Source organism: Palaemon carinicauda, chromosome 31 (assembly GCF_036898095.1).
Source record: "Palaemon carinicauda isolate YSFRI2023 chromosome 31, ASM3689809v2, whole genome shotgun sequence".
Classification (NCBI taxonomy): domain Eukaryota; kingdom Metazoa; phylum Arthropoda; class Malacostraca; order Decapoda; family Palaemonidae; genus Palaemon; species Palaemon carinicauda.
In genome coordinates, this window is record NC_090755.1 from 52858611 (window position 1) to 52877064 (window position 18454).

Consider the following 18454-nt stretch of genomic DNA (forward strand, 5'->3'; position numbering starts at 1 on the left):
CTGAACTTTCAGCCAAAATTTTTTACTGGCATCACCCAATCCATATAATGGTTTTCTGAGTTTCCAAATAGTGTTTTCTTTTTTTCAAATCCTTTGGAGGTTCTACGAATACATTCCTGTTAAGTATGTTTGACTGTAAAAATGCTGCTTTGATGTCAATAGACTGAAGCTCAAAATTCTCATTTGCAGCCAAGGACAAGAAGACTTTCATGCTTTCACGCATAGCTGTTGGTGAATCAGCTTGGGGTTTTTCTTTTTCATGAAATCCCTTGGCGACAATTCTCCCTTTGTAATCAGTTTTTTGTCCGTCATGCTTCTCCTTTTTCGTGATCACCCATCTGCTGCCTATCTTTTCTTGCCCTACATCTTCCACCTCTTCAAAAGTGTTAAAATGTAAAAAATTTTCATAATCTTTCTTCTTTGCTTCTAACACTTCTGGCATCTTGTGATATTTAACAGGTAATTCCACTACATAACTTGTCATTTCCTCACAAAAACACTCTGTTTCTTCTGAAGTGAACCAGAATGCTCCAATGAAATCCTTCTCAGTCTCCTCTTTATCATCTTGAGATTTTGTCTTCATTCTTAGATTACTGGCTGGAGGATCCGCTGATATTTTCTCTTCTCCTGCCATTTTAGGGGTAGAGTCCACTGCTTTTGCTTTGTTGCTTACTTCTCTTGAAATTTCCGTAGGAATGCTTCTTTGAGAGCAAAGTTGTACTTTACAACTGGCTACTTTCTTTAAATCGCCATTCGCCCAGATGTAAACATCTCTTCCTCTGTGTGTGAAAACCTTTACTGGACCACACCAGGCTTTTTTCATTTTATCTTGGTAAAATACCATATCCCCCTCTTTGTAAATAATGTTATTAAATTTATTGTTTTGCTGTTGTGAAGCCCTTTTCAGCTTTGAAGAATATTCAGCTTCCCTGAATTGCTTGGTGATCATGTGATGTCTCTTGATCATTAACTTCACATTCCCACTGGCAAACATTGACTCAGTGGTGACATTTCCTGTAGAAATTCCAGGTATTGTTAACAGCCTTTCCTGTCACCAATTGCATAGGGTTATATCCTAAAATACTGGTGTTTGTATTATGAGTCCAAGCAGCCATCTCTACAGCTTTCTTTAAATAAATTTTCTTATCTGCCTCTTGAATTTTCTTCACTGTCATATCTGCAGAATAATGGTTACGTTCGTTTATTCCATTGCTCCAGGGTGGTTCTTAAACTCTTGTCCGTTATCTGCCCAGTATCCTTGAGAAGGGAACCCAAACCTCCAGTTCCATGCTGTGTTGAGAGATTCAACCACTGACTCGGCGGTTTTATCCTTCAAAACAGCTCCTTGAATAAATCTGGTGAAGGAACAGATCATCCATAATACATAAATCTCTCCATATTGTTTTAACTCCATGGTTACAATCTGATTAAAATCAGAAACTATTGGTAACGCAACTTTAGGAGTGCCCTGGGATCTCTTGCATTTTTTACATATATTGCAGTTCTCACACACTTCTTTTATTGTTTCTCGCATTTTCTCATTAAGTTTTCCTGCATTCCTATATGCATGAAGTAGTTGATTTTCATTCTTGTGGTTGGTTACTTCATGAATCTTTTTCACCTTCTCATAACTCTCTATATCTACTTCCTTCTTCAAGTAAAATACAGTGGCGTCTGTAGTCCAAAATGCTCTATCCTCATACAGCTGAAGAACCATATGATCTACTGCGGTATACATACATCCGAACTCACGGGTTGTGTCGTCGTTGATTGTCACTTTATCTCTATGCATACTCAGATCCATTTTCCATTTTTTCTTAGTAGTTCTACCACACAACAATGGCACATTTTCAGCACCCAGCACAAAAGCTCCAAGAAAAATCCTTCTGAAAGTATCAGATTTTTCAGATTCCTTTATTGTTATTGGTATTTCTATAATTTCCTTATTTTCATATATTGTTCTTGGACAAAATCTGAATTTTTGGAAACATCTCCTTTTATGCAAATTTTCTTTCTTAATACCATCCCTCTTCAGATATTTTTCTAGCCAACTTTTTCCAACTAAGCTATTTGGACAACCAGTATCCAAAATCAGAACTCCTACTTCGGTAATTTCTTTAGCAAACATTACATCGCTGATATCTATATCAATGATCTCTGATACTTCTTCCATACTTACAAAATTCACATTTTTTCCTTTCTTCAACATTTCTTCAATCTTTTCCAAGATTTTTGCTACATTTTTTTTCGACCTTAATCACTCTTTCAGTCAAATTTTGCTGCTGTTTCTGATCATTTGACACAGGCCTACTATTAGAAGATGATCTTCCATTTGAAAATGGCCTACCATTGGAGTATTGTCTATAACTGGACGACTGCCTCGAAGATGATCCTGGTCTCGATGGTGTCCGCAAGGGAGCTCTCCTATATGTTCCAGACTGAGTCCTCCAAAATCCTGGATTAGAATCTGATCTACGAAATCTATGAAAATCAGGCCTTTGCTTAAAATTTTGCCATCTTTGCCATCTACTTCTATTTTCACCACAGTGAACCGAAGACAAATTCTCAAATGATCCTGAAAATTTAGTTCTAATATTTCTATCATTTTCGATTTTTAACTTTCTGTATTCGATCTTTAGAAGATTAAAAACTTCATTGTCTTCTCTCGGTCTCCTATCAGTTCCATCATGTGTCTCCATAGCATCCATCAGTCTTCTTTTCTCTTCTGGATTAATATTCCCCCGATCATATGCTTTTTCTACCATCATAACACCTAATAAGTAATACAAATGTACAGTAACTTCCTCTCTCATACAATCACAGATCAAGACTTCAAACTTGTCCCAGTAAGTTTCATTAGTATCCCCTTCCTTTACGGAAAATTCCAAGATTGACTTGAGAACATCAATACACTTCTCTGCTGTAGTTTTTGCATACTTTTGCTTAAGAATTTCCAAAACTACTGCTACATTTTTGTTCAGAGCTTCAGATGTTTTATCCAATAGCACAGAAACAACATAATCTGTGACATTAGTATTTTTCTTCAGGCTCTCTACTAAATCAGTATACTTCGTAAAATCATCATCCTTGTTCGAGGTATTCCACGCTTCTACTTCTTGAAAAAACTTTTCAAAATTTTGACCAACCCAGATTGGAGGAGGTTTCGCTTTAGTAATCTGTGTTGATCTTTTCGCTTCCAATCCTTTGGCAATTTCTTCACCAATAGTTTTTCCCATTGTAATGATTGCTGTTAAATCATAAGCACCTTTTACCACACTTATCGAAATATCTTTATGCATAATTTTGATATGCTGTTCTTTTTCCATCCTGTTCATGAAATTCTTTTTACATATATCACATTTAATAGCTGTTTTTCTTGTGTCCATACGTGCCACATTTACAGAAAACATTCCATGTGCAGATGAAATAAATTCTATCCTATCTACTTCATCCTGGGTCCATTTCCTATTTTAAACATCAGGGGAATTTTCAGGGTAACCTTCAGCTTAAATTTTCTAAATGTTTAAATTTGAAAAATATTACCTTAATTTACCTTTAGAAAATTATAAGAAAAAAATACACGCATACTAGAGGTCTCGTAAATTTTCTTGGGTGTAAAACTTCTCACTCAGAATTTTCTTTGAAGCGTCAACTTATGTCAACCAGCGTCAACTTTTCAATAGAAGAAGTAATACTGGTAATATAAGTAATACCTCTTGTTGTCTTCTTCCTACATGAGGAACCTTACACTCCACATATCATCTTAGGGGGGAGCTTTTTGGCGGGAAAAGTTCAAGTTCCTTTGTTCTTCTAAACATAGCTGATGGTTGACCCCTCCACCCCCCAGGTAAGGGTGATTTACTCCATGTTTTCTGGCATTTTAGACTTTACAAAAATTTTCACAAAACTTTCGGAACTTAATCACAAGAAAACACTTGTTAATCTCGATGTCCAGGTCCGAGATTCGATGACGTCTCTGCTACCACTTGTTATATCCCAATTGTACTTGGTGGAATACTCAGAGATAATACCGATATCCTTAAACCTTCTTTATTTGTCTTCAACCGAAGTTACAGTAATCCTGTTAATCCAATATCTATATACAGACTCTCGAGATAAGTATTTACATAGACAGAGGTAAATGTTAACTGCTCTTTGGTAAATGATCAACAACCCAATATAACAACATATCTATAAAACTAGTCTACTTTAAACAAGCACTTTGTTACATTACTAATAACAGCCAGTTATACTCTCTTGTTCTATTATAAATAAATATATAAGTAAGGTATATCAACAAGGGCTAGGTAATGTTCTTTTATTATTTATGAAGTATTGCATCATTTTTGAGAGAGATTGTTCAGTAACAGGTGCTTTGGAAGATTCTCTGCCATGTGCTTTCGAAGCTTTGTGATGCCCGGCGAGATGATGTTATCTTTTTTTTTTTTTTTTTTATTTCGGTGATAATTGGTAGGGGGAGCTAGTAGGGATAGTCGTCTCGTGAGTGCATTGATGTGTATTTGAGAGTTGCCTGTAAACCCCCTGATTCGCCTCTTGACATTTTTATCTAGTTGGAAACTCTGACGCTCTTAGGCAAAGGCTACGCTTACCAAATAATTTGGAACCTTCTGGAATTAACCAGGTTTCATATATACAGGTGACCAAGGTTAGGTTACCGTCAGAGACTCAGAGACTGACAGACATAGAGATCAAGTTAGAACTGCACCCAGAAATAGCCTCCTTTCCCTCTCCCTCTTTCTCCCGCAAGTAATCCAATGTATTTCTCAAGTGTTTAATGCGTTTTAGTGTGTCCTCTCTTAAATCGTGTGTCAAAAAATAGGCAAGACTATAAAGTGATTTTAAATTGATTGTATTAGGGTGTGTGTTGGCATTGTATAACATTTTCTGTAAACGGACCTGTAGGCAGGATAGGTAATGTAAAGTGATCTTTTTAACTATTATTTGTTAGGAGTCAAACTTAAACATTGTATTATTTCGGAATTAGTTCAAGCATTTCTATTATTTTCATTAGATTATTTCTTTTCTTACGTTAAGGTATATTCAGGTATAATAGTTTGAGTCAAGTTAATATATAATTTCAGATTGTAACGTTTTTGTCTTATTCTAAGTTTTATTCAGAATTATTTTTTTCCAGTGACTTATTTTTCTATGTAAATTTTTTAAAAGTGTTTTAATTCATATAGAATACATTTACTATTGTAAAGAGTGTATGACTCCAATCATCATTATTTAAGACCAGAGTAAATAAGATTTTGTATTACTTTAGAGTAAGTACCTAGTTTGGTTTTGATTGTGCTTAGAGACCTATAGATATTCAGTGTCTTATATATTGTTGTCTGGGAGTTATTTAACGGTCTCAGAATTCGTGAATTAATGTTTCAAAGTGTTACAATTTTAATGTAAAAGCAAACAAGGTGGTTTGGAATTCGAGAGATTGATTAACTTGCCAGTCGTAGTATATATGATATTATATGTTTGATACCCAGTCACGAGTCATAGTATGATATATCTTGTTATTGCCCAGACCAGAAAACCATATAATATATACATATATATATATATATATATATATACATATATATATATATATATATATATATACACATAAATATATATATATATATATATATATACATAAATATATATATATATATATATATATACATAAATATATATATATATATATATACATAATATATATATATATATATATATATAGATAGATAGATATGTATGTATTTATATATATATATATATATACATATTTATATATATATATATATATATATATACATATATATGTATATATAAATATATACATATATATATATATGTATATATATATATATATATATATTGTATAAATTTCTGTGTGAATATGCCATAGGATTTATATATATATATATATATATATATGTATATATATACATATATATATATATATATATATATATATATATATATATAATATGTGTGTGCGTGTGTGTGGAAGAGAGAGAAAGGAGACACTAGAATCGTCGTATGGTATTGAGAGAGCGGGCGATAAAGCATCTCTTTAGATTAAGTTTATTATTTTCAATCTTGGAAAGGGGACAGAAACGAATATTGCGCCAAAGGTAATTTTTTCTGGGCTGTTTGTCTCGTCCTTCTCTGCTTAACATCTGAGAGGTTGGTCCCAAGTTGCTACTTGTGGGTGCCTTAAAATGGTTTTACGACCGTTGTCCTTGTGCTGAGGGCTACGCTTAATGTTGCAAGTTGCTAGGAAGGTCGTTTCTTGCATACTATAAGAAATTGCTCCAAGTTTATAGAGAGAGAGAGAGAGAGAGAGAGAGAGAGAGAGAGAGAGAGAGAGAGACTCACCTCTCTTTCCCAATCTCTCTCCCCCTCTCTCCGTGGGGAAAAATAAAGTTTCCATAAAAGCACATAAACAGCAGAATGTCATCACTGGGATGAAATTGTGTTATGTTTAGCAGGAAAGTCGAAACGCAATGTCTTTTAATCTGTTGTAAATTACCCTGTTTTCCTAGAATTAGTTGTTATATTTCTTTGTTTTATTCATGCAGATCAATATATACTGTAGCTTCTGAGACTCGCAGGTTCTCGTACTAAATGTTTTTTCGTTGATATCTCTCAGCCTTTATTACGAATCTCCTGTTTTTGGGTATTGTTGTATTTAGGTTTCAGATTGTTTTTTTTTTTTTTTTTTTTTCTTTTTTTTTCTGTCTTAGTTAAGGTTTTAGTTTGCCGGGCACTTAGACCAACGAAAGGGGGATATTAAAGGCAAGCCTCTCTCTCCTCTCTCTCTCTCTCCCTCTCTCTCTCTCTCTCTCTCTCTCTCTCTCTCTCTTTACTTCTATTGTTTTCTTAGCACGGGACAAAGACCAAGAAAAATGCATCAATCTTCATATTTTTTTTCGAAACCATTTAATTAAACATCTTTTTCTAGGCATTCCTGCTACTTCCTAAGATTGATAGTTTAAAAACTAAATGTTGTATTCGGCCCTATAGTGCAGTGTACCTAATCCTTATCAAGCAAAAAGGCATCTACTATATCGTATATCATGATATTGATGTCAAACGTTACTTCTGTAAAACAATGTTAGAACTTCCAGCTAGAAAATCCACATGAATCGAAAGATCAGTCCACTGCAAAAGAAATATGAGGACTCTCGGTAACGTTTTGGAGACGTCCGTTTCTCGCAATCTGTTAGATGGGAGTTCAAGACCCGCTCATGCTCTAAAGTTTCTAATAGTGTCTCTTCACCATCATTGTGAGCTAGGGAGGGGTGGGGGAGAGTTTTGGGGAGTCTATAGTTCTTCATACTGAGGATTCCCTGTTCCTAGCTTGATGGAGAGACGGCTTGGGAGCTGATCATATGTATGTATTGTCGGTAACTAAGTCAATAGCCTGTGACTCCTGTCCCTTGCCTCTATTGATCATGAGAAACATTTAATCCCCCAGGTGACTATGTAAGCGTAACAGACTGGATAAATGGTGATGTTTGACGACTTATGGAAAATAGTTAAAGTATTGGAGATTTTGTAGGAAAATATTCTGTTTTTGCTCATCAATGTTAAACAAAATAGCACTTAACGTGTAATTGCATTGAAGCCATATACAATGAAAGTTCAATTTGAGTCCTTTGGTAATTTTCTTTATTCGTAAAGAAAAAAAAATCATGCCATAGAGTCTATTATTTTGGGCCAATTTTTTGTTATCAAACTTTTTTAAAGATGTTAACTTACGTATTAAGCATATGTAAGAAAATTTGAAAATAATTACTTTATATTAATAAAAACATTCTCAGGAAGTATACGACTTTATTTTAGAATTTTGAGATCTGATCAAATATTAAAAAGAACTTATATATTTTGGATTAACGATATTTTGAGTTTTGAATAAACGGTTGTAAAAATCTCGAATTCTTATTTTTTAAACAATTTTATCTACCGCAGCAGAAAAACAACTGCTTAGATTAAAATTAAACTGAATTAAGGATTTATATGGGAAGATATATGATCACGACTATCATATGAAATAATAATTCTTTTTGGTTATAAACGGTAAAATAGAATAGATTGTTGTCAATATTATTAGTCGAGTAATTGGTTGCTGCTGCAGTCAATTACAGTTTTAACCTATCTTGAATACTTAGACTCGTCTTGACTAACAGCTGGAGGCCAATTAGATGATCTATGAATTGATTTTGGACATCCTTTAATTTATTCAATGCCTTATGGCAAAAGTCCTTTGCCTTTTCTTTTTATTTGTATCAATGTTCTTTCAGTTTCCATTTCATTAACGCCCCGGCGTGAGTATTATTTCATTCTCAATAGCCCTAACATAATTGTGGAAAATATTGAGATTGAGTAAGTCTTTATGATAATTTGAACGCATTAGAATTGAATGTTCAATTAAAAAAAAAAACATTCAGCAACCGCATGAAGGATCGGTATCGAACATTAATGGAAACAAGTGAAAATCCCTTTATCCTTCTCAATATCTTTTTCGGAACAATATGCCATCTTGTTATTGTTCTGCCCTTTTTTAATCAAATCAAATAAGAATAAATCTTACGCAAATTTTCAAAAATATATATTTTACTCGTTATATTTTGATGCAATCAGGCACTTTTTGATATTCGTTTCTAAGTTCAACCAATTTCAGTCATCTTCAACACCCCCGTATCGTTAAACTATGGCTAGATGGGTCTGTGACGGGCCGAGAGAGGGTTGTGAACTCAAAGGCAGGATGCAATCAACTGAGTTGTTTATTAAGGAACACTCTCCTTTATATACAAAACCTCAAGGCAACAGGACATAACCTGTTCGAGAGACAGACAATGTTACAGAGCAAAACCGGAGACATGATCATTCAGGTTCTTTTTAGTGCGAGGGAAGAGCGCAGATACGAGCATAATATATACAAAATAATTATGTACAATTGTGTGACACATGGTTGGTACATGGCTCCCCCCCTAAAAATAACATACTGTACATGTTAAATAGGGCGCCCTGATCTAGAGAGGCGAACTGTAGGCGGGTCATCTGGCAGAAGATAAGCAGGTTTTAGACGATCAATGGAGACCCAGTCTTCTTTGCCCCAAATGTTTAGTAAGAATGTTTTCGGACTGCGTCGGATCACAAGGAAAGGGCCCGTGTAAGGGGGCGTTAGTGGTGGCTTGCTAGTGTCGTTGCGCAGGAAGACGTGCATTGCAGAGTGCAAGTCCGTTGGTATGTGATGCTTCGCTGGGGGCTTGTAAGTCTGGCGGCACGGAGTAAATTTTCCCACGACGTGACGTATGCGCTGGAGATCGTCGGAGGAGGTTGTAGAAGGAAAAAATTCGGCAGGTACGACCAACGGGTCGCCATACACCATTTCAGCTGCCGAGACGTCGAGGGCGTCTTTAGGAGTGGTCCTTAGTCCCAGGAGGACCCAGGGAAGCTGAGTAAACCAATTGCAATCCTTGCAGCGGGACATCAAAGCTGCTTTGAGGGTGCGATGAAAACGTTCAACCATTCCATTGGCAGCGGGCTTGTAGGCCGTTGTCTGATGTAGGGTGATGCCCAGGAGATTCGCTAATGACGTCCACAATTGAGAGGTGAAAGTGGTTCCCCTGTCAGAAGTAATATGCTCAGGGATACCGAATCTTGAAATCCATCCAGAGAGTAAGGCGGATGTACATGAGGTGGACGTTGCAGTTTCCATGGGAATGGCTTCAGGCCAACGAGTGGAGCGGTCGATAACGGTAAACAGGTAACGATATCCTTGTGATGTGGGTAGGGGGCCTACAACGTCGACGTGAATTTTTGCGAAATGACGCTGAGGTTGAGGAAAGGTGCCCACTCCTGAATCCGTGTGTCGATGTACTTTGGAAGTTTGGCAAGAAGTACAGGCGCAGACCCAATCCTTAGCATCCTTAGAAATGCCGTCCCAAATGAACTTTGCCCTCAGCAGCTGTGCAGTAGAACGGCACGAGGGATGTGAAAGGCCGTGAATGAAATCAAACACCTGTCGGCGCATGGGAGCAGGAATCCAAGGTCGCAGTCTACCAGTACTGACGTCACAGAGGAGGGCGGTGTTGGAGTCTTTGAGGGGAAAGTCTTCCCAACGGAGGGACATGCAGGATATCCTACAAGCTTGATACTCTGTATCCTGTCGTTGGGCTTCAGCCAGGGCGTTGTAATCCAATCCTAGTTGAACGGCAGCCAACGTGTTTCTTGACAGGGCATCGGCAACGGGATTCATTTTCCCAGGGACGTATTGGAGGGTGCAATTGTATTTAGCCACGGCGGAGAGATGTCGGCGTTGACGGCAGGACCAGGCGTCAGACTGTCGAGTGAAGGCGTGCACCAGAGGCATGTGGTCTGTGCGAATGACGAAGGGCGTACCTTCTAAGAAATGGCGAAAGTGACGGACAGCCAAGTGCACCGCCAGCAATTCTCGATTGAAGGTAGAATAACCCGATTCTGCCTTGGACAGTTTTCTGCTGAAGAAGGTCAATGGGCGGGGCGAGCCTTTGACCACCTGCTCGAGTACTGCACCAATAGCGACGTCGCTGGCATCGGTGGAGAGAAGGAGAGAGGCGTGTGGGATAGGAAAAGTGAGAGCCGTAGCAGTTGATAGGGCCTTCTTTGCATTGCAGAAGGCTACTTCTTGAAGGGGACCCCACTTCAGGTCCTTTGGCTTGCCCTTGAGGGAGGCGTAGAGGGGAGCAAGAGTGGCGGCAATGGCTGGCAGAAAACGGTGATAATAGTTGATCATGCCCAAGAATTCCTGCAGAGCTTTGACGGTCGAGGGCGTGGGGAAGGTCTGAACGGCTGCTACCTTCTCAGGGAGGGGATGGACTCCTTCAGGAGTGATACGGTGCCCTAAGAACGACACTTCGTTGGCGCCAAAGGTACACTTGTCGTACCGGACTACAAGGCCGTTTTGTTGCAGGCGGTCGAGCACGATGCGCAGGTGACGGAGGTGTTCCTCTTTTGAGGAGGAGAACACAAGTATGTCATCCACATAACATACACAGAAAGGGAGGTCCCCTAAGATGCCATCCATGAGACGTTGAAACGTTGCCCCAGCATTACGAAGGCCAAAACAGGAGTAATTGAAGGTGTATGTACCAAACGGAGGGGTGATGGCGGTCTTGGGGATGTCTTCTGGGTTCATAGGCACCTGATAATACCCCTTCAGGAGGTCGAGCGTAGAGAAAACCTTCGCTTTGTGCAGGTAGGAGGTCACGTCGGCAATGTTTGGGAGGGGGGTAGTGATCCGGTTCTGTTTGCATGTTCAGGCGCCTGTAATCCCTGCACGGACGGAGGGAGCCGTCTTTCTTCAGAACGATGTGTAAGGGTGACGACCATGGGCTGGAGGACTTTTGGCAAAGGCCCATTTCCTCCATTTCGGCGAATGTCTGTTTGGCGGCTGCCAATCGTTCCGGTGCCAGACGTCTGAATTTTGCGAAGACTGGGGATCCCGTCGTCTTGACATGGTGATAAATACCGTGCTTGGCAGGAACCGTGGGCGTTTGGCGAAGTTCTGGACGGAAAACTTCCGGGTATGACGTGAGGAGGTGGGCGTAGGCATCCGTGGGTGCGCTGATGTGGAGAGCGAGGTTAGAGGGGGCGGGTAGAAGAGGTGTCGACAAATACGAGTCTGCGTTGACCAATTGTCGGAGGGCGACATCGACCAGAAGGTGGAAATGAGAGAGGAAATCCGCACCGAGGATTCGCATTGTGACGTCAGCAACGAGAAACTTCCAATTGAATTTACCGTTTCCGAACGATAATGTGAGGTTCTCGTAACCGTAGGTGGGTATCGCAGATCCGTTGGCAGCTACCAAGCGGACGTCGGCAGATGTAGACAGACTACGTTGTGCCTTGAAGAGTTTCCTTGGCAAAAGAGAATGACAAGCACCCGTGTCTACCAAAAATCGCACGCCCGTTACTGCATCATGTAAAAAGAAAAGATTAGAAACACGGGAGGCCACCGCCACAAGGGATGGCCTACTTACACGTTTTTTGGCCACTGACAATCCTTGGCACATTTCTTCGCGGTTGCCCCGAATCTGAAGTGGTAGTAGTAAAACTGCGGCGGAGGCAACTTGGATAAGAAGTGAACAATAAGCTAGCTACCCTAATGGGAGACTTCATTGCTGCAGAAAACAGAGACATCATACATAGAGGGACACAAGCTACTAGAATCTGTCAATAATGAATTCCTCCATCAGTGGGTCGATAAACTAACTAGGGGAAATAATATATTATATATTATGGTACCAATAGAAGAAAATTTAGTAGTCAGTGTCTCAATGGGCAAAAATATTGGCAAAAGTGATCAGATAATGATTAGGTTCCAGGTAAATATTCTTCATCTAAAAGAAAGGAAAATTTCAAAAACGTTACACTTAAAATGAGGGTAACAGGATACAACTGGATGAATACACCAATAATTTAGAATACGACGAAACAGGGAAAATAGGTGTGCAATGGGGATCCGTTGTAGGAACATATAAAGAAAAAGGGTAAATTGTATACTGCATAGAAAAATTATACTATATGGAACTTCACAACCCAAGTAGTTCAACAGAGAAATATCCAATGCATTAAGAAGCAGAGACAGGAAACATAAATTGATGGGTCCAAAGCCTTTAACTCGCGAAATTTCTGAGCAAAAAATTTTAAGCACAAGCGTAGATACACTAGTTAGAAATACAAAGATCAATGAAGAAAAGAGTGGCTTTGACTAGAACAAAAAAATTTTTTTTTCTCTCTAAAAACACCATTAGCCCATTAAGAGACTCGGAGAGCAATCTTATTACAAATGATTTGGAAAGAAATGAACTGATTAATGCATATCTCACTACCGTATTCACTAGGGAAGAATCAATGACCCTACTCGAACCAACTATCATATATAAAGAGTCACAATTACTAAACAGAGTCACCTTTATAAGAGAATATATCAAAAAAGAAAATAAAGGGACTCAGTAAGTCTAAGGCACCAGGTCCAGATGATATTCATCTAAGAGAAATAACAGAACTAGATAACTGATAACCCCACTTTTAAAAAAATTTCTGAAAGACAGCCAATAAAAGGAAGGCACCATAAGGATAGAAACTAGACAAAATTCCTCCCTTCTACAATCTACAAGAAGAACCTGGCTACTACAGACCTTTGTGTCTAACTTCAGGTCCTTACAAATATTCTAATCAATTATAGTAGATTGAATACTAGAAATATATGTAAAAAAAAAAAAAAAACAGTGCTCTGATAAACAGCCAACATGGTTTTAGACAAAACAGTTCCTCGGTGACGAATCTGTTTGAATTTTTTCCACAACAGAAGGAGGGCAATATATATCATATATCTAGACTTTCAAAAAGGCTTATGATAAAGTCCTTCATAAAAATTATTGGTTGAAATTAGAGCACTAGGCATCATTGACGAGCAAGGTGAAGGGATAGAAGATTGGTTGACAAACAGAAAACAGAGGATTGTAATCAATAGCGAAGCCTCATAGTGGGCAGATGTCATAAGCGGAGTACCTCAGTGATCCTTCCTTGGCCCATTAACATTTCTGATGTATATTAACAACATAGATTTAGGATTAACTAGTAGAATAGCCATATTTGCCGACGATACTAAATTATGCATAAAGGATGTGAACAGAGAAGACTTGGAAGCCTTAGGAGAGGATCTAATTAAGTTATTGGAATGGTCCGGAAAATGGCAGATGCTTTTCAACTGTGGGAAATGCAAAGTTATGCTCTTAGGTTACAGTAACCTATAAATACATCAATCACTGCTGGGTGATGAAATAAAAAGTGTGGACCAGAAGGAAAATCTCGACATTATTATTAGCAAAGATTTGAAGTTTACTAAACAGCATAAAACCTGAAAAGAAAGCACAAAAACTGAAAAGTTACATAAAGAGACAATTCAAATAAAAAAGACACTGTACAACAGGTGTACATATCACTAGTAAGACCACAAACAGAATACGGAGTCCAATTCTGGACTCCAAGTATTCTGAAAAATATAGTTAGACTGGAAGCAGTATAAGCTAGGCCACCAAACTAGTTCCAACACTAAGGCAATTTGGATATAGATGGAGCTCACGCTAAGCACAAATCAGCCCAGAGGTAACGGATACAAAGTGGAATTGAAAAGATACAACACAACTCAATGTGGTAATTTCTTTACATACAAAATAGCAAATACATGGAACATACTGCCAGTGGATGTAATAAGCAGTTACATGGTAAGCGAGTTCAAGAAAAAGTCAGACAGTATCATAAAAACTAAATGTCCAAACCAAATCGCTCTACCCAAGAGCAAATGGAGTCTCCCCGAATGGACTGAAAACTCTATGAGACATTCATATTCCGTGTAATTCCTTGCAACTAACTCTCTCTCTCTCTCTCTCTCTCTCTCTCTCTCTCTCTCTCTCTCTCTCTCTCTCAAAGATGACTTCCTGGTCTCTGATTACAGATCAAGTGAGTCACGTAACCTCTTTCGAATTCAAGACCCTAAGCGCTATTATGCCTTGTTCCTCATAGAAAGCCATCAATCGTAAATTTGAATTTCGGCGACATAAAAAACAATAATTTTTCAATCAGCCGTGGCTGTACCTGAGATGTTTACTCACAATCTCAGCTCTATGATTTCGTCTCTTGTTGTTCTCGGTATCCATGTTTTCTCATATCATGTTTCAATGCTTGGCTTGACGGCAAACCATCCAACCTTCTCATCTTTGGAACCGTCCAAGAAATAGCATGCTCTTCAGCAAGCTCTGTCTCTCATGGCTCTATAACTTTTTCTGCCTGTTCGAGGTTTTAAAATTCCACTGCAATTTCATTGGAGAGAGAGAGAGAGAGAGAGAGAGAGAGAGAGAGAGAGAGAGAGATCCTTATTTTTTCTCTTCATGGTTCCTCTTTCCTTTTACTACCGTCGATTGGTCGATTGTCTTCAAGAAACGACTGCTTTTATTTTTTCTTAAATCACCTGGGCTCTCCACCCAAGGAACTCATTATTGCAAAACGTTTAGGAGTTTCTTTTTACATAATCTCTTTTCTTCTTCACTTTGATTTCGATCGTTAAAAGAACATAAACTTCCCTTCATTATTATTATACCTCTTTTCAGATGTGATTACAGTCATAGGTCAGTTTTTTTGGCATATTCAACACAATAAGTCAGTTGAATATAGAACAATGCCACTGAATATGTTTAATACCTCTTTTTAAATTAGTCCTATTACTATATTCATTTTGCTACAGTTTAGTAACAAAATTATACGAAATATAAAATGAAAAGTACTCAACGTAGAAAACTCATATCTAAGATATCCTGTATATATCTTATAGGTGGGGGTAACAGTTACATGTTGGCGCAATTGGATAACTGTCAACTGAAAACAATAATCCAATTACAGGATGTCGAATACTAAAGTCAAGAGACACATATAGAAAAAAAATATATATACTGAGGACATTTTGAAATAACCAGAATGAAAATAAAAGGGAGATGTGGTTTTTCATGAAGATTTGACAGGTTGCCAAAAACATGAGCTTAGGATTAACCCTGCGATTACAGGCCCCTTTAAAAAAAAAAAAGAGAGCAAAAGCCAGTTAGATCTTTATCTTTATTACGGGTACAGGATACGAAAGAAAAGTAGTTTGTATTATTATTATTATTATTATTATTATTATTATTATTATTATTATTATTATTATTATTATTATTATTATTATTACTTGTTTGTAAATTTATAAAAGCAAAATGCTATAAGTCAATTTATAAAAGCAAGATGCTATAAGTCCAAGGGCTCAAACAAGGATAGATACCCCAGTGAGGAAAGAAAATAAGGAAATAAATAAAGAATATGATCAGTAGTAACGTTAAAATAGCTATGACATTTATATATATATATATATATATATATATATAAATATATATATTCATATATATATATATATATATATATGTATATATATATTCATATATTTACATATACATATATATATATATATATATATATTTACATATATATATATATATATATATATATTTATATATATATATATATATATATATGTATATATATATATATATATATGTATATATATATATATATATGTATATATATATATATATATATATATATGTAAACTATGAAGAGAAAATTATGCTAGCCTGCCTTGTCAACATGACAACAATACCTTTACGTTTGAGCTTTTAGCGTTTATAGTGCTAATTCTTGAGGCATTTTAAAGGTTGTCAAATTTATTTCACCTTCATGATAGCTTGCACCCACCTAAATTGAATTCGAATGATGCGCTTTCACTGACCAGGATTCAAGCCTATTCCCTTTAAGATGGTATCAATACTATTCGCTTTGTTGTCAAGAAAGATAATAGCTGATTTCAAATCCTCCAGAAGTATAGAATCGAAACAGCCCAAATTTAAATGAAGTATCCATGAAAAATGAAAACATTCTCTGAAACTGTTGCAAGGCATTGTAGGTCCCTCTCCGTTCCTCTTCTTGCTCAATCACCTTCTCTGTGAATATTGATGAGATGCTCGTTAAGGATGCTGAGTGTGGCTTCTCAACTCCCGTCTCTTTATTGCAACGACGAAATCAAATAACTTTTTGTCGAAATTTTTTAATAGTGTGTTTATTACATTTACTTAATCGGGTTTTTCATTAAAGCATTATTTTTTTTTTGGGGGGGGGGGGGGGGGTTGAGGGGTGGGGGTGGGGGGGGTCATGAGCAGGGCTAATTCAAACCCAAGCTCATTGAATTAATTGGGAATTGAAACCCAGAAAGATCAGGTGTCAAGTGTGTTTCCTGATATTCTGAAATATCGAGTAAAAGTAAATACGTTTCTATCTTTAAAATATTTTTACTACGATTTTTTGTTTTATTTTTTAAACAATGCAGAACGCATTTATGAATTTTATTCCATGGAACTCTCACTAAAACGTATGAGAATTACCTTATTCAAAAAAATTTCATCTCTGAAGATTTTTTTACACTTTATTTGTGTGTGCATTTTAACTGAAAAATAAGATTTATAAAAATCACCTTAAAAAGTTTAATAGAAAAATGGGCACTACACCATCCAAAGACAGAAAAGTAAATAATCAATTTAAGGGGCAATCTAGAATATTAGGTACAATATTAGCTATTCTCTCTCTCTCTCTCTCTCTCTCTCTCTCTCTCTCTCTCTCTCTCTCAGGAAAATATACAGTATGTATATTCTTATGAGACTAGAGAGATTGGTTGACGAAAAGCTGAAAGATGAACAAGCAGGATTTAGAAAAGGTAGAAGTTTTACTGACCAGATATTTATTTTAAGACAAGTTGTCCAGCAATGTGTCGAATATATAAATTTACTCTTGATGACATTCGTGGGCTATGAAAAAGCCTCTGATTGTGTGCACCTTCCAATTTTCTGGAGAGGCCTACCTAATTATGGACGTTTTCTTATATATGTAAATTTTATTAAGTCTGTTCATGAGCAGAGCAAGTACAAAGTTGATGTTAGTGGATTCCTATCAAATGAATTTCCATTGGACAGCTGAGTACTGCAAGGGAATATGTTGTCACCTATGTTCTTGATCTCCTCATGGATATTGTAATGCATAGGGCAGTGATCGGAATGGTGAAGATGGATTAAACTTGATTGGTAAGAGGAAATGAGCTGACCTCTAGTATGCTAATGGCGATGACCTTATTAGCAGTACACCACAGGATTTGCAATGCTAGCTTACCAGAATACATGCAATATTGATTTAAAAGTTCAACATAGAGATGACTGGTTAAATCTAACTAAGCCCTTTGTGTCAATAGGTGTAATAGGAGATGATGATGATGATGATAATGTATATATATATATATATATATATATGTATATATATGTATATATATAAATATGTATATATAAACATATATATACACACATATGTATATATATATATATATATATATGTATATATATAGACTGTATATACAGTATATATATATATATATATATATACATATATATATATATATATATATATACATACTGTATTTACAGTATATATATATATATATATATATATGTCGCACTCATCCTCTTTCCTTTTTTTTTCATTCTTTCCGAACTTTCATTCCTGTTTCGGCAATCATTTAAACCTTTCAGAATCTATAATACATTTCTTAATATTTCTGCCTTTCCTCTCGTATTATCTTACTAGTTTTGTTTTTTCGAGTGGAATCAGTCATACCTCTAACGCTAAGCTTCTCACCAAACTTTAATGTCTTTTACAATCAGTATGGAATCTTTCATATTTGTCGTATAATGGACATACTCCTGATTGCTAACAATCTATGTAATTCAGCCTTTACTGCAAATTTTGCTCGTTTTGTTTTTCAGAAATAATAGTT